We start from the raw sequence: 27,273 nt of genomic DNA, 5'->3' as shown, positions 1-27,273 counted from the left end.
CCGTAATCCCAGAGTGGAGGACGTCTGCTGCTGTCAGGAAAGTTGATTTTGGCTGGTACTGGAGTTGATTTTAGGTGGTATGCAGCTGCAGCATTAAGTGGCATCAAATTGCCTAGTGAAAAACTTATGCCGTTTTCGGTTCCCTGCCCTGTTTTCTTGACAAGTCAAAGAGAAACTCAGTTTGGTGCTAGAATCTCTTTCCTAGCTACAGTTGCTTATCTCTTTTTGTAAAGAGTGCATTTCAGGCGGTGAACAGCCTGATAACTAGAGTTAATAATTGTTCTGTTGTTTTATTGTGTTTAATTTTTACAGTAACCATCCATTAATGGCATGTAAATCAGATTTTTTATTTATAAGACAGTGGTGTAAAGTTTCCTTTTTAGAAACTGACTTGAGGGGAAAACGTGAATATTGGTAACTCATGTATTCAGGTTTTACTTGGATATGGTAAGAACTCGTGAGGGGTACCTGCATGTCTGAAGTTTAGGAATGCATGAACTAATCGAATCTAATATGAATCTTGAACTTTACAGTTAAGGACATTTGATCTTGAAGCAGATGAATCACTTACCATGTGTCTCAAGCGGAGTACAGAGCCCGTGTCGTACGTGATCCCCAATACAACACCACATTCCCCCACTGCTTCGTGCTGTCTCTGTAGGCCAGCAGTCCCCTCTTCTCAGTTCTAGCAGAAATGGCATTGCTGTTTTTAAACAAAGCTGTATATTTTTGAATACCGTATTTGTGCTCTTTGTGTTTATTGGCCCATGAGTGCTTACAGAGAGGACATGTCAGTCATTATTCTTCACTAGTAATAAGCTTCATCAAATAGACTCATAGCCTGGAGGGTCTTGGGAGTGAGATTAGTTGCTCCCTGCAACAATATGACATTTAAAAAAAAAATATTGTTTTAACTCTCTTTCGTATTTGAAATGTCACAATATGATAGGTAGGGAATAGAAAAGTAAAAGATGTGCTGTCATTCTGAATGATGAGGCTAATATTATAGAGCGTTTGGATGAGTAGGTGGATTTAAAAACATATAATCATTTTAGGAGAGTCAGACATTCCATTTCCCAATTTGTATCTCATTTAAAATCTCTTTAAGTGGAATGGTTGCTACAAACAACAAAATCTGCACATCAGGATATTTAAGGCAGCTTTGCTGCTGTGCTTTCTTGACAACAGCTGTGATGTTGTTAAATGGATGTTATAAATGTAGATTAAAATTGGGCAGCTGATAATTATTTTGTGACTTGATTTGGTTAGTGTAGAACGGTTTATCAAGTTTATGTTAGTGAGATTTAATATTATAAATCAGTAATTCCTGCCCTATTGAATCAGTGTTTCAACCTATTAACATACACATAGAGGTCATGTTTTAAAAAGACTTTATATCCTGTTTAGAGGTTTGGATGCTGTAAAATATGTTAAATTGTACTAAGTCAAGCAGAACTTGTATGAGAAAATGAAAAATAAATCTTTACTGTAGAGATGAATACCAAAAAAAAAAAAAAAAACTATAGATGAATATCAGCTCAAAATCTAAAAGTCATCTAAATTAGATCCAGGTGTGGGTGAGGCACCTCTTTTTTGAAGTACAACTCCTTAAGTGTAGTTTGTCTTCATCTGTAGATCTTCAAAACTAGAGAGTCAAGTTATCTGCCCTTCACACAATCTGTATACAGTGGTGGGGTAGGTGTAAGATTGTTATACATATTACTGCTCAAAAAGGCCGAAAATGTGAGGTACATAGAAGTGTTGGTCCTTAGCAATTCTGAAATCCAGCGAGGCAAACATTTCCTTGATTAGGTAGCAAGGCTTTGGAATAATTCTTCATGGTTCTTGATGCTACCCATTGGGCATTTTGTTCCATCCTCTGAGCCATCTTTCCTTTTTCATGAAAGGTAGTATGTGTTTATAGCTGAGTAGTTTCTCATTCTGCTTCCTGCCAGGAGAATTTTGGAAGTTGATGGTCTCTTTTCTTTTGGTATTGTCCCTTTCAGTCCACACTGGCAGTGTTTCTGCTGATGTAATCCTCTCAAAAAATTTGTGGTTTTCTTGTGAAACTTCCAGAGGTTTACTCCATGAGACAGAGCCACATCTATGTATCTCTTAGAAATAAACCCTTCTTTGCCGTGGGCTTCTACTGAGACAGCTGAGAGACAGTGCCCTTAGATCCAAAAGGCTTATTGAGAGGATGTGTGAGTCCTACTCTTCAGCTGTTAAGAGATGTAATTGTCTGGTTAGTACTCTGAGATACCACTTCTGATCCTTCTAAGGTCTTCACAAAAGGATTTTACAGCCACGTTTAACTTCTACTTTACACCATATTCTTCTTATAGTACCTTGGATTTGATCTATGCTCAGATGCCATATCTTAATTTTTAGCATTGTTTTCTGTCTGGAGAGGGTGAGAATTTTCAGAACCATCAAGTACTTGCTCCTTTTTGTTAAGCAGACCTTCCCTCAATTTATTTCTCTTTTCTCTAATTTTGTTATAAATACCAAGGAGAAACCAGGTGGCGTCAACACTTTACTTGGAAATCTTCTTAGCTAGATTACGCAGTTCATTCGGCACATTATTTTTACTTCACGTAACTGCAGGTAACTGCTAGTTACGTAATGGCACATAAGTGTAGGTATTGGTAAACGTTTTGCCAAGACGTAATTCCAGTTTCCAGTAAATTTTTTTTCTCACCTTAGCAATGTCTTTAAAGTCTAAAATTCTATGAACAGGCACTAAGCTTTCACTAACATTCAAAGTTGGGAAGCTCCTCCCACCTTCTAGATTTTTGTTATCGCAGCACCCCACTTGCAGAATCTGTATTAGTTGTTTTTTACTGCATAGCACATTATCTCAAAACTGAATTGGCTTAGAACAACAAACGCTGTTTCCAGGTTTCTGTGGACAGGTATCTGGCCTTAGCTGGGTGAACCTCTCGAGGTCTCTCATGAAGTTGCAGTCAAGCTGTTGGCCAAGGTTGAAGTCATCTCAAAGTTTGACTGGGATTGAAAGACCTGCTTCCAGATTCACTTCTGTGGTTGTCAGCAGGCCTCAGAAGATCTCTTTCACTCACCTGGACCCTTCCACAGGGCTGCCTTACAACGTGGTAGTTGGCTGATCCACGAGCAAGTGAGAAAGTGCAAGCACCCAAGCCAGCAGCTAACATATTTTTATAGCCTAATCTTGGAAGTGATATTGTATCACTTATGCCATTTTCTGTTCATTAGAATTGAATCACTAGATCTAGCCCTTGTGTTACCAATTGCCAATCTGACACAAAGGGTCCTTGTATTTTCCCGAGTAAGCATACACGCGAAAGACAAACTATCTTCAGCAAGCTTTATTTTGCTTGAGTCAAGCAAAAGGAGTCAGCGGGGATCTAAGCCTCTCCAAAAGACTGACTTGAAAATGGAAGCAAGGCTAGGGCTTATGTGGGTTTGGTGGAGACAATAGAGTAATGAATATTCAGTGGACTTCTTCCAGGGGGCAGGTACTTCTCAGAATGGTGGTGTATGCTAATTAGGTTCACCTGCATCTGAAATTCTAAGATGGAACCTACTGGTATTCAACATGGAGTCCTCTCGGCAGCCTTTGGCATCACTTATTATGGGATATAGCACAAGCACACTTTATCTTCGGCACTACATCGCCATCTTCGGAGGGCTAAGGAAGGTCAAACAGCAGTCACACTCTGTTCCACTGTGCATAAGGAGCCTGCAAAGGAGGAGGGGACTAGAAAGACACTAAGAAGGAGATAGTAATTCACAGGTTGCCCCAATCCTATTTCTTGTTGACAGGGTGGGTTCCTGTTTACCCAACTTCTAGATGTTAATCTTTTTAAAAGCTCTTTTATTCCACTAGCACAGTTAACCCTATCTGTCTCACTTGCTCAAGCCACTGTCACTATCTCCAATTGCTGTCCAGTTGATTCTGACTCATGGATACCCCATGTGTGTCAGAGTAGAACTGTGCCCTGTAGGGTTTTTAATGTCTGATTTTTCTAAAGTAAATTGCCAGGGCTTTCTCCTGAGGTGCCTCTGGGTGGATTCAAATCTCTACTCTCTCTTTGGCAACTGACAGTCTTAACAATTTGCACCCTCCAGGGACTCCACTGCTCAAGGGTAGGAGCTTATGAGAGCGTGAGTAACAGGAGGCATGATGATTGAGGCCCTCTTCATGGCTGCCTACCACAAATTGAGAATACTTACTTGAATATCATTATTGGCAGCAGCATCGTTATCACAGTCATCATAAGCTAACATTCATTGAGCACTTAGTCTGTACTAGGCACTGTTAAAAATTGTTTTCTTGGGTTATCTGACTTAATACTTTTGGGAAAATGTTTTGTTACATATTAAAGTATGAATTTGAAATGTATTAGCAAGAAGTAGTATTTGAAATCAGAGGGGAATTATCTGGTGCTTAAACCAACTGACCTGAAAACCCACCAGCATAAACCCACATAGTAGACTGTCAAGGGAAATACCAAATTGAAAGGCATTATTCCTGGTGGGTTTCAAAACCCATTGACAGTATATGAAAATTTCCCACTCCCACAAGTGATTGTATTTCTTTGGCAAGGAGATACAGTGCAGTGCGTTTGTTCATATAGTATTTTCACTTGGTTCTAAAAGTTTTCTTCTGACTTTACTGCAGTCCTTGGTGAAGGTCTCGTTATCTCATAGTCAAAAGATAATTTTTTTATAGGATTTTACTGGTCTTAGAAACATGAATATCTTTGATTTAAACAAGGAGCCTTAATTGTGTGACTGGTAATGTCAGCATGTTCATTCACCCCCTACCTTGAAAGTCAAGGCTTAAAAATTACAATATGTGAGTATTCCTTTGCAATGTTAAAGAAGATCAAAAGTAGAGTATAAGAGTTTATTATGAAAAGATCATTGAATGTGTTCTGAACAGTTGTAATTCCAAATTCATATCATGACCTCACCCTTTTTTTTTTAAATTAACTTTTATTGTGCTTTAAGTGAAAGCTTACAAATCAAGTCAGTCTGTCATACAAAAATTTATACACACCTTGCTAAAAAAACCTTCCCTCCACTCTCTCTCCTCATGTTTCTATCCCATTGTCCAGTCTAATCCCTGTTTGAAGAGTTGGCTTTGGAAATCGTTCCTGTCTTGGGCTAACAGAAGGTCTGGAGGCCGTGTCACCGGGGCCCTTCTAGTCTCAATCAGACCATTAAGTCTGGGCTTTTTATGAGAATTTGGGCTCTGCATCCCACTGCTTTCCTGCCCCCTCAGGGGTTCTCTGTTGTGTTCCCTGTCAGGGCAGTCATCAGTTGTAGCCAGGCACCATCTAGTTCTTCTGGCCTCTGGGCGATGTAGTCTCTGGTTTATGTGGCCCTTTCTGTCTCTTGGGCTCATAATTACCATATGGCTTGAGACCAATTGATGCATCTTAGATGGCCAGTTGCCAGCGTTTAAGACCCCGATGCTGCTCTCCAGAGTGTGCAGAATGTGTTCTTAATAGATTTTATTATGCCAGTTGACTTAGGTGTCCCGTGAAGTCATGGTCCCCAAACCCCTGCCACTAATACGCTGGACTTCGAAGCAGTTTATTCAGGGAACTTCTTTGCTTTTGGTTTAGTCCAGTTGTGCCGACCTCTCCTGTATTGTGAGTTGTCTTTCCCTTCACCTAAAGTAGTTCTTACCTATATGACTTCACTCTTGTAAACACATTTTAGTAACTAGAAATTCATGAGCTAAATATTTCTGTTTTCCATTTGACTCCCATTGTGCTTTCTTAGGCATATCTCTGTTACAGATTGGCTTGGGAAGTAGGTAGAGAATGCTTTTTCAAAGTGTGTTTGCTGCCATATTCCGTTCAAGAGTCAAGGAGAGTTCTGCTCTTGTCAGTGAGAAGTTGATATATGACTGAATTTTGGTGAAATCAGTGATGATTCTCATGACCCACTGATATATGTTGGTGCCTGGTTGCTGGTATGACATTTCACTGTTAAACTAAGTTGTCCTCGGCTTCTCCTACTCTTGGTGATAGTCGCATGAATCCCTTAAGCCCTCAGTGATATGTAGTTTCTTCTCTGTTCTCCATCCTAAAAATCAAAATGGGAACAATTCTCTACATGTGCCACAATGTATTGCTGACATGTACTGTATGGTGTGTGTGTGTGTGTGTGTGTTCTGCTCCCACCCCATATACGTTTTGTTCCCTGATTTTGGTTAGGGTCCATGTGGATTGAACCTAGAAGATGCTCTTTTCAGTTGAAACTGTCAAGGAGGCGGTAACTACTGTTTAGTTGTTATTAGTTGCTGTCGACTTGATTGATACTCCTGGTGGCCCCATAGTCATACAGAGTAGAACTCATGGATGCAGAGTAGAAATGCCCCATAGGGTTTTCAAGGCTGTGACCTTTCAGAAGCAGATCACCAGGCCTGTCTTCGGAGGCACCTCTAGTAGTCAAATGCTTAACCTTTTGCACCACCCTGGCACTCCTTACTATTTAGCTTTGTTTGTTGTTGTGTGCCGACCAGTTGATTCTGACTCATAGTGACCCTATATGACAGTACTTCTAGGCTATAATCTTTACAGGAGCAGATTCCCAGGTCTTTTCTCCCATGGAGCAGGCTGGTGGGTTCAAACCTCCCATGTTATGGTTAACAGCCAAGCACTTAACCATTGTACCACCAGGGCTCCTTCCCTATTTGCAAGTTGCATGTGAGACCATGGTATAAAGCCCAGAAGTTATCATCTGATGACAGGCTCATACTTTGAGGAAGGGCTGAGGCTTTAAAAAAGACTGTTTTGTTTTCACCGTTGACCTCTAGCTGTTGTCAACACTGTCTCCTACCCAGCAACAGTTCGTTGCCTGAGACCAAGTTGTGTGTCTTGCCTGTGACCCTCCCGTCCTTAAGAGTGGCATTTTCAATTTGGGATCCACGGGGGAGCCCCAGGGGTCCATGAACTTCCTGAAATTATGGGTCGGTTCTGTATATGTGCATTTTTCTAAGACCGAAGCCATGGCTCTTATCAGATCTTCAAAGCATAAATTACCTGAAAAAGGTTAAGAACCACTGTTTTAGGGCAAATTCTCCCCTCCTGAGGTGTTTTCCAGTCCATCCTGGAATTTGACCTTCCATAGTTCCACTCCAGAACCCCCCAGACATGGCTGAATGTGACTGAATTTGTAATGGGGTAGTCAGTGCTCGCTGTCATTCCCCTAAAACCCCTAACCAACGTTATCCCCCCAAATTAAAGAAAAATCCTGTTTAGGGACTCAAATGGCACTTAATAAATTGCCCTCTTAGAATGCACTAGTAATTGCTTAGTAAATGATAAAAAATGCCTTGCAATTACATGAGAATTTATACTTCTCAAATTGCATTTATGTTCATGACATACAGTAATGCAATATATAGTATTATTTTAAATTTGGGGAAACAAGTCACACAGCAAGACAATGACACATTTGGGATCAGCGCTCAAGTTGCTTGAATCCTAACACAGGCCTCTTACTAATATGCTATTGAGTTTCCAAAGCTCACTCACCATGGGACTAAAAATGTGGTTTTAACAGTAATCACAAACTTTGCCTTCTCTGAGGGAACTCGGAGTTTATCAAGCAGTTAAGAATATTCCTGGACAGTGACTCATCTGGACTTTAAGAACTAGTAGCTTTGTAGTCTGCTTGCCAACAGCCCTCCTTCACTTCTCACTGTACTGTATGCCATGGAAGATGCTAATGGTTGGTCTCCTAATAATGTCTGCTTCACTGCTGGAGCTCTGCACTGTCAGTATCATGTTTACCTTGTTCCTTCCTGGCTCTCACATGCCCCGGATGGCCCACGGAGGGTCCGTAGGCGCTGTATCCCAGTGTAATAAGGACGATCGTCACTGAGGTGAACATGACTTCACTACCCTTTCCATCTGTCTCTGGTGTTTTGCGCTTTACCTTAGAAGGACTCTTTTTCAGACTCCTGCATCCCGGGCTGTAGGCAGGGTTCAGGCTCATGCCGGCATCTTACTGACATTTACCACTGGCTGCTGCCTCCTGGTAGTATCTGTAGCTTCACCCTGACCTCGGAGGGGGGCTTTGAAGCTCACCAGTCATCTGATTCTCCAGATGTGTTTTTTATCTTCCAGATATAGAAGTCAGATCACTCCTCTAATTCTTAGATTGGTAGAACAGGAAAGAATGTGTACAAACGGCAGCACACAGATAAGTTTTGGTTTGGCTCACGTAGCGTTTTGAAAAATTTCACAGTAGTTGTCTACATTGAACAGGAAAGATATTTTACATAGACACCCAGATTTCCAATTTTGTTTGAAAAGTTCTAAGAACCCACAATTCTGGACCTGTGTTTCCTTGTGGGGAATGACTGGCTGCCCACTTTGAGTGGGGCATACGGGCGTCAGTTGGGCAAAGTTCCCCTAGGATTCTTTGGGTCTTTGTATTACTGGCCTGGCCTCTGTAAGTATCTGAATTTGCAATTCTTAATCTCGAATACCTTCTTTGGTTTATCAATGAATAGTGAACCTCAGAGAGATTGAATGGCTTGACTGTACTGTCTAATACAGTAGCAACCGGTCACATATGGCAGTAGCACTTGGAACATGGCTAGTGGAACTGAGAAACTGAATTTTTAATTTTACAGGTGGTTACTGATTTACAATGTATTCAAGTTATGAGGAACCACACTTACAACTGTTTTGGTTTTTATTTGTACATCTTATTAGTAATATGCACTACATACAGTGTTGGAGCAAATAATTTCCTGATGTTATCATTCTTATTCACTCTCAGGTGTTCAATTTTATGATTTACTGTTCAAAACACTGCTGTAGAGCAGGCTGTGGCCTGGTCTGCAGTGAAGTCGTGTCAGTGAGAGGAGTTGTAACAGACAGAAAGTTGGGCAGCGTTCAACTCTAACAACATACAACATTGAATTCCACGCAAGCATCTGGCAGCTCTTAGGACTCTGACGTCATTCATTGTTACAATGCTGATGCCGACTTCATCGTAGACCAGGTCTCGAGAGTGATCTTATTCAAGGTTTGTTACCATAAGAAGCATTAGTTGTTAATTTGAAGCCGAGTTGTTCAGGTTTCTCTAACTGTAACATCTGTACTGCTTATACCCCCCACAATATGTCTAGCAAAAGAGATCATGCCACTGAAAGTCCTAATCCAGAAAAGAAGGTGAGAAAGATTCTAGACGTGGATGTAAAGGTGAAGGTCATTAAGGCCTATGATAATGGAAAGAATTTCAGCAAAATAGCACATGAGGAAGGACTGTTTCATTCGACCATTTAGACAATCATTAAGGTTAAGAATAGGATTTTGGAGGCTGTTAAAGGAGCTATTGGCATAAAATTGACAATTTTAGCGGTAGTTAAGTGCTCAGCTGCTAACTGATAGGTTGGCAGTTCGAACCCATCAGCCACTCCACAGGAAAAAAGACCTGGTGATCTGCTCCTGTAGAGATTAACCCATTGCTGTTGAGTTGATTCCGACTCAGAGCGACCCCCCGGGGTTTCTGAGGCTATAAATCTTTACTGAAGCTGACTGCCACAACTTTCTCCCATGGAGCCCCTGGTGGTTTCGAACCATTGACCTTTCAGTTAGCAGTTTATCACTTTACCCATTGCTCCTCCAGAACTGCTTCCCACAAAGATTACAGCTTAGGAAACCTTATGGGCAATTCTGCTCCACCATATAGGGTTGCTGTGAGTTGGAATAGACTCAACAGCACACGACAACAGTGTATGTTTTGCCTTATTATAAATGAATGGCAAAAAGTCAGTGAGGCTCTTAGAATTGGTCCATGAAAATCTCATAAATTTTACTTTTATAATTTGTGATACTTGAACTTGGGTTAGGCTAAAGTTTGCCTTTATACCAAATTATGATAGAAAATATTAACTAATAAAACATTTGTGTAAACAAAATCTGTCCTCCTTAACTTTTTAAAAGAACAAACTTCTGAATCACTTAGGAACATAAACAGGAAAGATTTCCTTCAAGCCAAAGAATTCACAGATGATTGTTTTCTAGTAATTCAGGCAGGCCCTGAAAGCATTGGTACTTAAAAGTAATAAAATCGTATGTCCTAGTCACCTAGTATTGCTATAACAGAAATACCACAAGTGGATGGCTTTAACAAAGAAAAATTTATTCACTCTCAGTTGAGTAGATTACAAGCCCAAATTCAGGGCATCCACTCCAGGGGAAGGCTTTCTCTTTCTGTCGGCTCTGGAGGAACGTCCTTGTCCTCAATCTTAACCTTCCCCTGGTCAAGGAGCTCCTCAGGCACAGGGACCCTGTGTCCAAAGGACGCGCTCTGCTCCTGGTGCTGCGTTCTTGGTGGTGTGAGGTCCCCAACTGTCTGCTTGTTTCCTGTTCCTTTTATCTCTTGAGAGAGAAAAGGTGTTACAGGCCACACCCCAGGGAAACCCCCTTTATCTTGGATCAGGGAGGTGATCTGAGTAAGGGTGGTGATACAATCCCACCCTAATCCTCTCAACATAAAATTAAAATCACAAAATGGAGAGCAGTCACAGAATACTGGGAATCATGGCCTAACCAAGTTGATATACTCATTTTTCGGGGGAGATAACTCAATCCATTACATCATACTTATTCAAATCTTCAAGATTTTTATCAATTCATACCAGTTACTCCCACTCAGTGCTACTTAGTTCATGCCTATGTGGTTTTAAAGTGAAGATAGTCAGATGCTACTCAAAACAAGCAAATAGTTTCTAGGGTGTATCAGACATTTAGGGAGGTGTGTTACTTTGAGGGAAGCCCTGGTGGCGTAGTGATTAAGTACTACAGCTGCTCACCAAGAGGTCAGCAGTTTGAACTCACCAGGTGCCACTTGGAAACTCTATGGTGCAGTTCTACTCTGACCTTTGGGGTTGCTGTGAGTCGGAATTGACTCAACAGCAGTGGTGGGTTACTTTCAGTTCACTTGGAGGACTTCTTGGTAAATTGTAAATCATCAGAGGTTACAGAATTATAACTTGAGATTCTTAAAATTAGTTTATTCAGTATGTTATAGTCATTCCCATAAATTAGGTTGTTGTAGAGTGTCTTTTTCTTTCTGTGACAACTTTTTCTTAAAACATTTCCTTATTAAAAATAATTCTGATTGTGTTTTCTGAAATATAACATAGCCAAAGAAGGTTATTACTGGTTTAGAATAGGTAAGACAAGAGGGCATGCAACTAATGTTATATGTGTAGCCATATGAATATACTGAGTCAGTATATTTCAAAATCTCAGTGGCTTACAGTAACAAGCATTTTTATTTATGTTCACGGGTCTGCAGGTTGACTCTGATTTGGCTATTATAGTCTGTGCTTGGCTGTTCCTGATTTGGCTGGCCTGGGCAATAGGTTTTTGATCAGTTTTAGGTCTCCTCCCCATGCCTCCATTGTATGATCTGGACTGAATGGATTGCATCTTCCTGGGAGTGTTCTTCTCATGGTGGATCACAGCAGAAGAGGGCGAGCATTAACACGCGATGTTTCTTAAAGCCTTGGCTTAGACTGGCAGGCACACTGTCACTTCTGTCCACGTTCCATTGGCCAAATGAGTCACATGGTTAAGCCTAACATTAATGGGGTGGAGAAGAACACTGCCCACAGCAGTACATGCTCCAGAGTGTGTTGCAGATTGTGGATGTATAGTTCCGATAGGGAGGGAGCGAAGAATTTGAAACAAGGATTCCAGGTACCACAGTCAATTTTAAGATTGGTACAGTGTGAGATAAAGGAAATAAACTTCTTTTAATTGAAGAACCATTTTACAGTGATTTGATACAGACATTTTAAAATGTTAACATTAAATAACATATTTTAGTCATATTCATATAGTTTTTGGCAGAGCGTATGAGTTTATAACGAATAAGCACCTAGCATCAATTCTAAACCAAAGGCAATAAGTAAATCTGTTCTTTTATTCAACAGACTGTTCCTGAAGCACCTATTTCTCACAGTCTATCTCGGTGGATATAGATTTATTATACAGATGCTGCCAAAAGAAATAGAATGGAAATGAAATTGTCCCTTAAGGTTTAAGGCTTTCCCATTGGGTTTTATGATTCTGCTCTTTCAGTGACATAGAATAAGTAAAATTTCTTTACCAAAGTATTTCAACATTTAATATACTGATTTTAGCAGTAAAAGTTGATGCAATAAAACATAAGATTTGTTTTTACATAGTAGTCTTTGTGGGTAAATAATTTTCACAGTTTAGAGCATAGATCTTTGGATGGCTTGGGCATTGTGAATTATTTGGAGAACTTTGGCGAACATGGTGAACATGTGTGCTTTCTTCCTTGTAGTTATTGTTGCATATTTTCTGAGATTCTTTTGTAAGACAAAAGAAAGTGAGTAAAATTATGTCATTAGTATTTACTTGTAGGTTCTAGCACCTGCGATGGCTGCTGTATTGTTTATACACCCGAGGCTTTGGGAAAAGACTGGAAAATTTATAGAGGCAGATGGCCTGTCTTTCTATCTGCCTGTATTTTTAAGAGCTTATATGATTTTAAAAAATTACTTTAAATACCTTTACTTTTCAAGTTATACATCCATTAATTTCTTCCATTTATTGTGAGATCTGTGTCTATGTTTATATGATTGTATGTATGTGTATGTATGTAATTAGATAGGTGTGTGCATGTGGTGTGTATGTGAGAGAGAGAGGCACTAGTCTGTTATATTGGCTTTCTTTAGTAAGATAGTCCTGAATAATGATTTGTTTATATTTTTACTTTTTAAAGCTTGATTCTTTACGTATCAGCTTAAGAAGATCAGAGTTCTCTACTAGAAAAGGGAAGCTGAAGGCTGATCCCTACATATACAAATATGGCCTTGATTTGGAAATGAATATTTCCTGTGAGTTGTTTTCACATGCTTTTTGTGAGTATAATAAAAGCAGTCAGAAGAGGCAGGTTATTTTTCAACACATTCATTTATATACTCTTTGTGAACAATGCCTGTTCAGAAAACTTTCAAAGTAAGAACACGTAGATTCTTGTTAAGCCCTAATAAATGAAGTTCTCCATGCTTTATGAAACCAGTGAATTGTCTGTCAGTTACCAGTAGATGTTTTTCTTCCCTAACATAAAGAAATACTTGATGTCATTAACTTCGTTCTTTTGGAGATAATGTTGATGTGGAAGAGAAATCTAGCTTTATTTTTGGTCTTTCTCATCTCTGTTTTACTACCCTTTTTTTTTTTTTTTAGTTGATTGCTTAGACAATTTTTTTTTTTTTTAACGTCTGGTTGGCACCAATCAGAACAGGCACCAAAATAAACATATCAAACGCCTGCTTTATTCTTTTATAAAGGGCAAAATCTTTCTTTCCAGACCCCACAGCATTTTAATTACAAAAAGTTAACGCTTTTTAACTACCACACCTATAACTTAGTTCTTGAATTTTGAGTTATGTCTCAGTAGAGCATACCCAATTCTCCACCGTCTAGATCTATTCTGGTGTTATCTAGGTCACTTGAAAGCCAGAACTTATTGGCGTGACTTAGGCAACCTGGATGTCTTAGTTATCTAGTGCTGCTATAACAGAAATACCCCAAGCGGATGGCTTTAATAAAGAGAAATTTATTCTCTCACAGTCTGGTAGGCTACAAGTCCAAATTGAGGGTGTCAGCTCCAGGGGGAGGCTTTCTCTGTTGGCTCTGGAGGAAGGTCTTTGTCATCAGTCTTCCTCTGTACTAGGAGTTTCTCTGCACAGGAACCCTGGATCCAAAGGACACGCTCTGCTCCCGATGCTGCCTTCTTGATGGTATGAGGTCCCCAACTTTCTGCTCAATTCCCTTTCCTTTTATCTCTTGTAAGATAAAAGGTGGTACAGGCCACATCCCAGGGAAACTCTCTGTACATTTGATCGGGGATGTGACCTGGGTAAGGATGTTTCACCCCACCCTAATCCTATTTAACATAATCTAACCTTGCCTCATTAACCACAGACAGAGATTAGAATTTGGAAATTATAGAACAATATCATTAAGATCACACGCAAGCAAAATTTTGCTGAAGATCATTCAAAAACGGCTGCAGCAGTATATCGACAGGGAACTGCCAGAAATTCAGGCTGGTTTCAGAAGAGGATGTGAAACCAGGGATATCATTGCTGATGTCAGATGGATCCTGGCTGAAAGCAGAGAATACCAGAAGGATGTTTACCTGTGTTTTATTGACTATGCAAAGGCATTCGACTGTGTGGATCATAACAAATTATCGATAACATTGCGAAGAATGGGAATTCCAGAACACTTAACTGTGCTTATGAGGAACCTTTACATAGATCAAGAGGCAGTTGTTCAGACAGAACAAGGGGATACTGATTGGTTTAAAGTCAGGAAAGGTGTGCGTCAGGATTGTATTCTTTCACCATACCTGTTTAATCTGTATGCTGAACAAATAATCCGAGAAGCTGGACTATCTGAAGAAGAACAGGGCATCAGGATTGGAGGAAGACTCGTTAACAATCTGTGTTATGCAGATGACACAGCCTTGCTTGCTGAAAGTGAAGATGACTTGAAGCACTTACTAATGAAGATCAAAGACCACAGCCTTCAGCATGGATTACACCTCAACATAAAGAAAACAAAAATCCTCACAACTGGACCAATGAGCAACATCATGATAAACAGAGAAAAGATTGAAGTTGTCAAGGATTTCATTTTACTTGGATCCACAATCAAGAGCCATGGAAGCAGCAGTCAAGAAATCAAAAGACGCATTGCATTGGGCAAATCTGCTGCAAAGGACCTCTTCAAAGTGTTGAAGAGCAAAGATGTCACCCTGAAGACTAAGGTACGCCTGATCCAAACTGTGGTATTTTCAATCACATCACATGCATGTGAAAGCTGGACAATGAATAAGGAAGACCAAAGAAGAATTGACACCTTTGAATTGTGGTGTTGGAGAAGAATATTGAATATACCATGGACTGCCAAAAGAATGAACAAATCTGTCTTAAAGGAAGTACAACCAGAATGCTCCTTAGAGGCAAGGATGGCGAGACTGCATCTTACATACTTTGGACGTGTTGTCAAGAGGGATCAGTCCCTGGAGAAGGACATCATGCTTGGCAGAGTACAGGGTCAGCGGAAAAGAGGAAGATCCTCAACGAGGTGGATTGACTCAGTGGCTGCAACAATGAGCTCAAGCATAACAACAATTGTAAGGATGGCACTAGACTGGGCAGTATTTCGTTCTGTTGTGCATAGGGTCGCTATGAGTCAGAATCAATTCGATGGCACCTAACAACAACAGCTCCACCCTTTGGCCTCCCCACATTCATGTCCTTGCCACATGTAAAAAATATTCACCCCATCATATCATAGCAAAAGCCTTAAATCAACCCCAAGTCCCAAATCCAAAAATTCCTCTTCATCTGTGAAATCTAGAATACAGGTTATCTGTTTCCAAAGGTACAGTGGTGCAACAGACAGGCACAAGCTAGATATTTCCATTACAAATGGGAGCAAATGGAGGGAAAGAAGGGATAACAGGCACCAAGTAAGTCAGCAGAACACATTACGTTAGTCCTCAAGTCTTGAAAATAATCCTCTGTTCTCTGAGACAATTTACACAATGGCCATGCCTCCAGGCTCTGGGTATTGGCCACACTCTCCAAATTCTGAATGGAGGCCCCTGGGCCCTGGACTTTTAGCTCTACCTTTCAGGCCCACTGGGGCAGCACCACTGCTCCCTTGGCTTTAGGTGCAGTATCCTCTTAGTCCATCTGAGTGGTGACTCCACCCTTAGAAACACCAGAGGCCATGGCTTTACCCTTTTGAGATGCCAGAAGTTCTGGCCATACCCTTTGAGACTGAGGCAACTCAGCTTTCTGTGTTCCTTGTCTCTTCAGCTTCTGCTTCCTGGTTCCTTGCCCTCTCAGCCCCTCAGGTGTCTCCACCTCAGTCTGCCCTGCTGGGGCAAGTGTTTCAAAACTCTGTAGCTTCACCAATAACTACCTGGAGGTACCCCACTCTGCCAGTAAACTTTGGCTGGAAGGCACCCAGCGCTTTTGCTCCCTGCAAGCCTAGCTGCAGCAATAAGTGCCTGGAGGCACCCCATTCCCCCAGGAAGCCTCTTGCAGTAACCAAGGTGCTATATTTTGGGGGGACACAATTCAGTCCATGATACTGAATGAGTTTTTCATATAGTTGTTTTGACTCTACTTTCCAAATATATATCCTGAATCTTACCAGACTATATTTTTGTCTCTAACATCTGATTTCAAGTCACCGTCATCTCTAGATTGGACTAATGTAGTAGACCTCCACCTCATTTTCTGGATTCTGCCCTACCTCCCAAGCAGTAGCCAGTAATCTTTGTAAAATATAAATTAGGTAATGTTACTTTCCATCTCTCTTTAATGGAAATCTTAAAGAGATTTGAGCTGCACGGACCATTTAGCTGTTTCAGGAGCACTCAAGCTTATGCCCTTCTGAGGGTCTTTGTACCCGCTGTTATCTCTGAAATGCTGTTCCCCAAGATCTTTTCATGACTGGCTTTTCTTTATTGAGGCTTCTGCTTGGATTTCAACTACTTATAAAGACCTTCTCTTAGAAAGGGAGTTGTATTAGTTATCTATGGCTGCATAACAAATTACCCCATAACTTAGTAGCTTCAAGCAGCAAACATACACACATTTATTATTTCACACAGTTACCTGAGGATCAAGAATCAAGGAGGAGTTCAGCGACATCGTTCTGGCCCAGGGTCTTGCTCAAGGTTGTAATCAAGATGCCAGCTGGGGTTGCAGTCATCTAAGGATTGACTAGGGGGTGATCCACTTCCAGGCTTATTCATGTGTGGTTGTTGGCAGGCTTCAGTTCCTTATTGTTGGCCAGAAACCTAGTTTTTCACCACGTATACCTCCCTGTAGATTGTCTGAATGTCCTCATGATGTGGCGGCTGGCTTCCCACAGAGTGAGGGGTTCAGGAAAGAGGAGGGAGAGCCCAATATGGAAGCCACAGTCTTTTATAACCTAATCCTGGAAGTGACACAAAATCACTTCTGTTGTATGCCATTATTCACACACACCAATCCTGGTACAATATGGGGGGCGGGGAGTACACAAGAATGTAAGTACCAGGAGGCAGGGATCATTGGGGACAATCTGAAGGCTGGGTCCTACAGTAGTCCTGCACCACCCATGGGGTTTTCATTGGTTGCCTGTGAGGAATCAGGGCTTTCCATATTTTTCCTAATAAATGAGGAGATTTAGGGGCTTTATTACTTACGGACAGTCTGTAGAATTCACAAGTACATTTCTTCCTTGATGTAAGGGAATACCCTATATAAGCAGAAAAATGGCACTCATCCATCCACACAAATACTATCTATCCTGTTATCCTGTGTTATTTTCTCATTTGCACTTATCACTATCTGAAATCTCATTTTGTATCTCCTTGAATATCTGTTCTATAGGATTGCTATGAGTTGGAATCAACTTGACACATTGGGTTTTGTTTACTGTCAGTTGTCTCCTGTGAGATTGTAGACCCTGAATGTAGTAAACTGGTATTTCATGTTCACCATTCTAATCCTTGAGCTTAGAACAGTGCCTGAAGCATAGTAGGTAGTCAAATATTCGATAAATGAATAAATAGGTATACCCTTATAAACCCTAGAAAATGTACTTCAACCATTTTTTATAGTTTAATATTTACTGATTTATGTGGAAAGCACTGTACTAAATCCTCTGAACTTATAAGCACAAATAAAACATGGTCTCTATCTTAAAGAAGTCTTTTTAGTAAGGAAGGGCAGAATATGGTGTGTGCAATATGAGAACAAGTAAAATGAAGAAGGAGAAATTACAGGGCTAGAGGGCCAGTGAGAATTGGAGAAAACCACAGAATAGAACACCCTTTTGATGTCTTAGGGTCAGTACAATTATTATTTTATGCTGTAATATTGTATTTCTCTTAGAATCCTCAGGATGTGAAAATGTAGAAAATCTGGTCTACATAAATAGAAATGGTAAATTATTTAGTTGTATATTTTAAAAATCACCTTGGTGAAATGACTAAAAAAAAAAAAAAAGATACATGAAATTATCAATGTTTCCATTCTATATGGTTGTTATATAGAGAACAGTTTGCCTATACTCTAAATAACCCTAAATCACTATCTTTAGATTTTTTTCTCTGAGTAATGATTTTTTTCTATAATCTTCTCTATTGTCAGCTTCTTACTGTAATCATTCTGTCCCCCTCTTCATCTAATTTTGCTGTGGTCTTGAAAACCAAATCACCAAACCTGATAGAATTATGTAAAATAAGGATAATAGGCTCCCCCCCAAAAGTTTTGTTTTCAAGTAATTAAGTTTTAGAGGAGGGTTTTTTTTTTTTTAGTTTAGCTCTTTTCAAATCTATTTGGTAGTCACCTACATAACTGTATTTTAACACCTTCTCTTAGTAGGCAGGATGTTATTTTAAGTTTTCTATTGAAGTTTTTTTCTTTTTTTTTTTTAATTTTAAGAACAAACTAGTTTCCCATCAAACAGTTGATACACACATTGTTGTATGACATTGGTTAACAGCCCCATGACATATCAACGCTCTCCCTTCTCAACCCTGTGTTCACTATTACAGGCTTTCCTGTTCCCTCCTACCTTCCAGTCTCTGCCCCAGGGCTGGTGTGTCCCTTTAGTCTTGTTTTGTTCCATGGGCCTGTTCAGTCTTTGGCTAAAGGGTGAACCTCAGGAGTGACCTCATTACTGAGCTGAAAGAGTGTCTGGGGGCCATACGCTCAGGGTTTTTCCAGTCTCTGTCAGGCCAGCAAGTCTGCTCTTTCTCTTTGAGTTACAATTTTGTTCTGCATTTTTCCCAGCTCTATCCAGGACTCTCTATTGTGGTCCCTGTCAGAGCAGTTGGTGGTAGCTGGGCACCGTCTAGTTGTACTGGACTCAGTCTGGTGGAGTCTATTGAACTTTTTTGTCTGTGCTCACTATACTATAGTTGGCTTTGCTGTCAGACCGACTCATAGCTCCACCAAGTTTTAGTTTTGTGGCCTTAGGCTAGTTGTTGAATCTTTCTGAGCCTCAGTTTTTAAAAATCTAAAAAAAGAGGACCAAGCATATCTTCCACATAGTGTTGTACAGAATGAGTGATAATTGTGAAAGGCCTAGAATGTTACCTGGGTCCACTTTGGCAATGTAATTCCATTCACTGGCTTATAGGATACAGGGAGAGCTGTCATCTTCACAGTTGACCTACTTCCATCCTTCTGCAGTCAGTCCCCACCAGGTTGAATTGACTTCATGCTCTGACATTTAGAGCCTAGTGACAAATGCCTTGACTTACAGGATCCATAAAGCACGTCACTTTGACGGAGATTGTCTGCTTTATCTCCAGTGGTATAGGGCTGGACTAGGAAGACCAGTCCTGCAGACACCTTTCTTTCCTAAGATGGTTAGTGCAACTTGGGGGAGGATGAGTTTCACTGAAGCGTGGTACCAAGAGCTTGGCCCTGTGGAAAATCCGAAATCCAAGATTGATGTGAAATTAAACTCACTGTCTCTGTACCCTTCAGAGACTGATTGGATGCTCAGGAGCAGATTTAGCTGCTATGTGGTATTTCGTTCCCTGCCTGAAGTGACTGGGTTTTGAGAAGAATAAGGTCATAGGGATTTCATAGGCATTTGTAGGTGCTCCAAGTTAAAAAAACATTCAGAGCAAGGAATTTTTTTAATTAAAATAGGTCCTACAGTATCCTTGTAATTACTTGCATTTTCTACTCCCTCACATATTTTCTCGAGTTGCCTACCCTTGTGACTCATTCGGTAGCAGAATCGGTGAAATGAGCATTCTCTTCCAGTCATCAAGCAAAAATGGGCCATGGTTTTATGGACCATCCCAGTTAATTGGCCGAATATCATGTTTAGTGCTTCTGTTTTACCTCCTAGTTTGTAGTGCCTAGAGTCTTAAAAGCTGGTAAGGAGCCATCCAAGGCACAACAATTGATCTCTGTTTGCCTGGAGCAACAGTGGAAGGAGAGGAAGGAATAGGAGGAGGAAATGGAACTTGTGGCCAATTGCCTTCATGAACAACTGCCCCCTTTGCCATGGGACCAGAAGAGCTGAATGGTGCCCTGTTACCATTATTGAACATTTTGATCAAAGATTCTATAGAATCTTGATCAAATGGGGGAAAATGCAGAACAGCATTTCAAAATCCCATGGACTCCAGACTTCCTGAAGCCATGGAGTCTGAACGTACCCCTGTAACTATTGCCCTGAGATAATCTTTAAACCTTAAACCAGAATTATCCCATGAAGTCTTCTTAAAACCATACGGTTTAGCTTAACTAGTAAAAAATGTCTGCCTTGAGCATTATGCTCTTTTAATACCTGTATATATGGGATCAAATTGACAACAGGATCTCAACAGGAAACTTAGGGGACAGTGATTTTATTTCAGTGGGGGCAAAACAGCTCAGAAAACAAGCATGAGAATGGTCATACAACTTGAAGAATGTAGTCAATGTCATTGAATTGTACATGTGAGAATTGTTGAATTGGTGTATGTTCTGATGTGTGTATTTTCAGCAACAACAAAAATGAAATATGAAACAAAACAAAACAAAAAGTGGGCCATCTCCCTGGCCTGCTGGTTGTCTGGTCTGCCCCAGAGAATCTCTTTTCAGTTTGGGCCTCTTCCTCTGCCATGTTCCTTTTTCTCCCATGGGCTGGTTTCCACTGACCTTCTGACTCCACCATTCCAGGTTGCTCCCTTTTAAATATTATGTTTCTTATATTCATTCATAATTCATGTGTTCAGAGCAGTGCTAAGATTCTGCCCTTCTTCTTTTAAATTCAGTGAAAATTTCTTGAGTACCTATGTGATACGCTGAATTAGGCCTATGTCAGTGTATATGTCATACACTGAATTTGGCCCTTATATTATGGATTACAAAACTGAGGCTAAGAAAGGTTATGTCCCCAAGATGATGATAACGATAATAAATGACAGACAGAATATGAATGCAAATCTGCTGACTCCAAATTCAGTTTTCTCTCTATTTAACACAGCTGCTTTTGACAGCAGTGAGTTCTTTTCCCTACATACATGCCAGGAGGTTGAGAAACTGATGAGGTGAGCTAGGAGGCTTCATTGGTTCATGCTTGAGTCTGCCCCACTGCCCCTCCCCCCCCCCACCCTGCGATGACTGCTGTAGGCAGTGTGTGGCAGAGGTGCCCCAGTTCCATTCTCTGAGTCCACTCTGACACTGTAATGCCAGTCCCTGGCCTATAGGATAGAAGGAGAGCTGTTGTTGATTTAAAAGAAAAAGATAGGTCTTAAGGTTAGATTTAGCAATTCAGCATGGAAAGCCTCCATTCACAAGAAAAGTGAACTTATTAAATACATGGAAGTTGGGGAACTATTCCCTGACTTCAGTTTTTTTTTAGTGTGTGGATTTGACCTTTAATCAGAAAGGTGTTAAAATTGAGTAAATAAGGCTTCCATTTGAAGTTATAATTCCATATGGCTCTATCTATACAGGTCACAGAAGTTAATGCTTCTTTACTTTTCCAATACCTTAATAGGAAGGAAGGTGGTTTCATGGGTTGAAAAATACAGACAATCATTGATTAATTGTATTAATGGAGGAGAATATTAAATATAAGTCATTTTGGGTTTCATAATGTGTTTTTAAATTTGTTTTTGAGTCTGTGTTTGATAAGGTGGAAGGTGACTTTTGAGACTTTAATGAAGCCACAGTGTGAACACCAGCTCAGGAGGATGACAAAACTGTGCATTTTCCCCAAAGCTTGGAATGAGTGTAGACTTGGGTTCAGATTTGTATTTCATAATCAAATCTCTGAATAACCCATGTGTTCTGGTCATATAGTGCTACTGTAACAGAAATACCATAAGTGGATAGCTTTAACAAAGCAAAATTTTCTCACAGTCTGCAGGCTAGAGGTCCAAATGCAGGGCGTCAGCTCCGGGGAAGGCTTTTTCTCTCTTTTGGCTCTGGAGGAAAGTCCTTCTCATCAATCATCTACATTAGGAGCTTCTCCTTGTAGGAACCCTGGGTCCAAAGGATGCCCTCTGTTCCCGGTGCTTTTTTCTTGGTGGTATGAGGTCCCCCCCTCTGTTCGCTTCCCTTTCATTTTATCTCTTCCATGATAAAAAGTAGTGCAGGGCACACTCTAGGGAAAGTCCCTTTACATTGGATCAGGGATGTAACCTTAGTAAGGTTGTTAGAATCCCACCCTAACCCTCTTTAACATAAAATTGCTATCACAAAATGAAGGACAACAAAATGGGGGACACAACTCAATCCATGACACCGTGGCAAGCTACTTAGCCACTTAGCCTGTCTCAGTGTCTGTAAAACTAAGGATTATACTCATTTTCTGGAGTTTTGAATGTAATCAAAATATCTAAACTGTACTTGGTAGGCATTTGAAAGTTAGGCAACCTCCATTCACCATTTTAATTAGTTGGTAAATTACAGCTTCCAGAAAAACAAGAATTTGCCTTATTAGTGGTGAGTTAGTAGCTTCATCCTTTTATTCTGAGACTTCGTAGTTGAAAGTTAACTATATTACATCAAAGGTTTCATGTAATACTGGCTTAGAAAATGAAAATAAAGAGGGCACAAAATTCTAATGACCCGCTTTTAAGATCTCCATTGAGAAAAGTAAGTTTAGGTTGTTACAGGACATTATGTTTTTAATAGGCAATTTTATTTCTCTCGTGGTATATTTTGTGATAATCTTTTAAAGGTCCCCATTTGAGTCGTTAACTCATTTTTTTCAGAACAACAAAGCAGTAAAACTCAATGAAGTGGAATTGTCAGGAAATTAAATATTCTGGTGAATTTAGTTGTCAGTGTTAAATTGAAAAGTTATTACCTCCTCCACCCATATGGTTTCTGGTCTCTATATTTAACCCATTCCATTGAATCTTTGTTTTTATTGTAAGCTCTGTGTCATTTTTTTCTGGAAGAAAGAAGGGAAATCAATTAAAAAAATTTATTTTTATTTCAAGTTACATTACTTAAAAAGCATTACAGACTACCATATTACTTGCCTTACTTCCTTGGTAAGAAATATCAGTTCTTGTCCAGTACCATATATGTAGATCATACATGAACAAGATTCAATTAAATGTATACTGTCCCTTAGACATAGCATTGAACTACTTTTTTAATAGATTTTGATCTTTTCCTGTTTTCTAGAAGTTAAGTGTAAAAAAAAAAAATCAATTCCATTTAGTTGAGTTATGGTGAAATGAGCTTATTGTTGAGTCAGCATAATTATATGTTTAAAGAGTAGGGTATATTTGCATAGAAAATTTGGAAAGTCTAGTAAATTTTTAAGAAGGGAAGGAAAAAAGGTCACTCATAATCTTACCACTCAGAGGGAACCTCTAAAATTTTAGTGTTCATTGCGTCATCTATTTAAGGAATAAAAGGCAAATGCATGTGAAGTTCTTTTTTTTTAAACCTGTTTAAGTTTACAGTTTGTTTTTTGCTTTATGTATTTTTTTTCCATTTTAAAATTTAGAGAAGTTATAAGAAAGAAATGGATGAAAAGAAATAAACCTCCCCTTTATGGTTTAAAAAAAAACAAAAACCTATCTTTAACTTAACATTGCAGAATCTTATAGGGCATGTGTAACAAAGAACAGATTATTTTAAAAAGTTATTTCTTTATTCTGGAAGAAGTTAATGTGTGTATTTACATACATGTATGTAAATTTATTGTTGTATATAAAATCACCTGCTTTCAGAATTGAGAGAAAAATTGCTCTAAAAATGGAACCATTCAGAAGCCATATTTTGAGTTTTTTTTTTTTTGCTTCGTTTTTGTCATTGGAGTGTTGAACAAGTAGTTCTTACCAAAGTAATTGTTTTCCTTTTTTGCTTTTGTTTTGTCATCACAGTAAGGAACACAAGCCTAAAAGAAAAATGCATCCATGAATTATCAATATTTATTTTTCCTTACATAATTAATTCCTGATCTTTGCAAGGAAAATCTTGTGAAAATTACTTTAGTTCTGTAATGCAGTGACATTTATTAGCAGATACATAGTGCTATTTTTATAAACTTATTTAAATTTGGAAACCCTGGTGGCGTAGTGGTTAAGTGCCATAGCTGCTAACCAAAAGGTTGGCAGTTCGAATCCACCAGACGCTGCTTGGAAACTCTGTGGGGCAGTTCTGCTCTGTCCTATGGGGTTGCTATGAGTTGGAATCGATTTGATGGCAATGGGTTTGGTTTTTGGTTTTTTGTTTAAATTCAGAATGGAAGATTAAGCATATTAAAAAAAACAAAAAAACCACTGTCATTGCGTCAGTTCTGACTCACAGTGACCCTATAGGGCAGAGAAGAACTGCCCCATAGAATTTCCAAGGAGCGCCTGGTGGATTCGAACTGCCTACCTTTTGGTTAGCAGCTGTAGCACTTAACCACTACGCCACCAGAATTTCCAATGAAGCTCATACTGCCTTTTAGTTCTTAGTTCTGAAGTTAAGAAACTGTAAGTTACATATTCCTAGTTAAACACTAGGTCAGAAAGTATTTATTTTGGGAAAATTTCATTTGTTTGCTTTTTTGATTCACAAAACTGAAAGAAAAGGTGATGACAAAACTCGCTTTATGTGCCACAGGTAAATATTATGATATGATTTTTTGCATATCGATAATGTAGCATTACTCTTTTTGCCTTACAGGTTTTTTTTTTTTTTTTAATGGGTTATGGTCTTGTTTTTATTTCTTAATTGATGGTGTTGTATTCTCTGATGTGTTTTGTGTGGGGGTGATTTAGTAAGTTGTCAGTACTTTGGCAACTACTAGATCAGAGATTAGAGGGTTTTTTTTTGGTAATTGCAGAAGAAAAGCTAATAGCTAATAATAACTACTTGGTTCTTTTTTTCTCTCCTTTTTATTTATTTTTTGGCCTACATATACTGCTAATTATTTATTCATTTGGGAGCTGCTTAATGTCCATTCTTATGCTTAATCCTTAGGATCAAGAGCTGGAATTCTTAATTCATAAATTTGTGGTATTGTAACGATAGCTTACTTATAAGTACTGTAGGTCTTATTCTGTCCTTGAGTAAGTAATGAGGTAGCCACAATATTATGTTCATTAAAAGTAGAACTGAAAATTGGGCCCTTCAAAATGTTAAACAAAAAAATTACCTATTCTCAAGATTCTAAAGCAAAGGTGAAAGAACAAAACATGAATATTAACGAAAAACTGTCCTAATTTCCATATGGTAATTAATTTTCAGCAGTAATTAAAAAAAAAACTCTTGTCTGTATACTTGTATTAATACAGCTTTATTTTGGGGGGGGATGACTATGATGTATAAATGATTTCAAGGTAAAATTAAAGATACTGTTTTTTCTTTTTCAGTCTCTTGAATAACACCCACAAAATTTTATCTTGTTAAGTAGTTTCCTTTTCCTGTGAAGTAATTTCAGAAATTCAGAATAATGGAAGAAGAACATTCTAAGTCACTGAACAGTTTAATGCTTTTAAGTAAATGTTCTTTCAAGTACTGTACATGTAAGATAAGCTAATGGCTAAAGAAAGGTCACTATGTCTTATAATGACTAGGTAGGAGCAATTTCTAATTAGTATCTAGCTTGTTCATCTACAGATAACATGTGGATTAGACGTAAAAGTGCTTCGTATATAAATTCTAAAGGCCTATAAAAGCAGAACTTATTATGATTGCTGTTACAGTAGGATTTAAAGTGCAAGGACAATTTTTCCCCTAAATATATGGATACTCATCTGTAAATATGTTTAAGCTCTTACTGACAGGTTTGTCTACAAGGTGATAAGGAATAGACCTGAGATCTTTAGTGGAATAAATGCTTGTTCTTCCTGAGAAATTCCGATTTACACTTTGACAAGGAGAAAATAACATAAAATAGAGGTACAATGTCTGGCATACTAATGGATCTTGTTTTAGGGGCTGTGGTTATATAGTTTTACTCTCTATTGTTTGAAAATCAATATGTAGTGTAATAATAAACATCATCTATTCATGTCCAAGGAGCCCTGATGGCATAGTGATTAAGAGCTTAGCTGCTGACCAAAAGGTCAGCAGTTCAAATCCACTAGTTGCTCCTTGGAAACCCTACGGCTCAGTTCTACTCTGTCCTATAGGGTTGCTGTGCGTTGGAATCAACTCAATGGCATTTTTTTTTTTTTTTTTTTTTGTATTCATGTCCAGATTCCTATGTTGTAGAGATAAGACTCTCCAATTTTGTTAAAGTGAACTTAAAGAAATTTATTGAAGCTGGTATATCATTTGAATGGGGAATGGTGAAGACCTCAGATCTGAAGCTCACAAATTCCAAACGGTAGGGTGCAAATCACCCATAGTTACAGTGTTGTCTGAGGAACTACAAACACAATATTTGGATTGATGTACAGTGATTGAGATCAATTCAAGGCAGAACAAAGTGTGATTTTTAACATTATTCGTTACATTAATATAGCTGAAATACACTAATTGACCAAAGGATATAATTGAAAGTTACGGTCATGACTGGGTCTAATGGCTGTCGCAAAACAATGGCGTGACAGCTACTGTCAACAACAGGTTTTTAAACGTCACCTCACCCAGAGTGTAATATCTCCTGGGGAGTTCTAACACAAAGAGTTTTCAAGAAGGTTTGATTACAGATTAACAGTTTTAGCCTAACCACAAAGCCTTAATAATAGGATTGTTTCCTAAGCAACAGAGTTTGAATCTGTGTGAAAGTTTACACTGAGCCTAAGCATTAGGTCAGCCATTTTACTTTTAGGTTAGATACCTCTTTTGATTTTATAGCATATCATTCCCTCCTTTTTATCAAGGATTTCGAAGGACATCCTTTGGTCACACTTATGGGCATACTGTCTTCTGCATGGGTTTTGTCAGTATGCTGCTCCCAGGGGGCAGCTTAACCTTTGCAGTTTATGCCTTTCATGTTTCTTGTGTTAAGCCCATTTCCCCCCATAATCAGGGACCACCAGTGCCTTGGTTACCAGGCAGCTCTGCTAAGTTCCATGCTGTGGCTGAGCAGCCATCTTCAGTGATCTTGGTATGTAGAATGAATAGGGTATGGCCACATTGGGGGAACAACCTGATTTAAAGGCTAATCTAAGACATGAGGCTTCTTTAGTTTTGGGTTCCTGAATGCATTCTAGATATACAGAATTCTGTGAGCATGAGATGAGGTAGGGTTATCAGCTCCTATGGTAGATGCACATGTT

The 27,273-nt window shown here is 39.2% G+C and overlaps 1 protein-coding gene across 12 annotated transcripts in view; it reads left to right on the top strand.

The window, feature by feature from the left end:
- GOLIM4 (golgi integral membrane protein 4) overlaps positions 1-27,273 on the top strand; it is a 97,978-nt gene that overhangs the window by 11,788 nt on the left and 58,917 nt on the right. For 2 of the 12 annotated variants that reach the window (XM_064275440.1, XM_064275443.1), the window contains one exon: positions 8,791-9,039. The exons of the other annotated variants lie outside the window; for them this stretch is intronic. The gene's annotated coding sequence lies outside the window, so the exon portion shown is untranslated. Of the gene's footprint in view, positions 1-8,790; positions 9,040-27,273 lie in introns of those variants that run through there. 12 annotated transcript variants of the gene reach the window in all.

Source organism: Loxodonta africana, chromosome 23 (assembly GCF_030014295.1).
Source record: "Loxodonta africana isolate mLoxAfr1 chromosome 23, mLoxAfr1.hap2, whole genome shotgun sequence".
Taxonomy (NCBI): domain Eukaryota; kingdom Metazoa; phylum Chordata; class Mammalia; order Proboscidea; family Elephantidae; genus Loxodonta; species Loxodonta africana.
The sequence above is the reverse complement of the archived record's forward strand: the minus strand, read 5'-3'. Positions and strand labels throughout refer to the sequence as shown.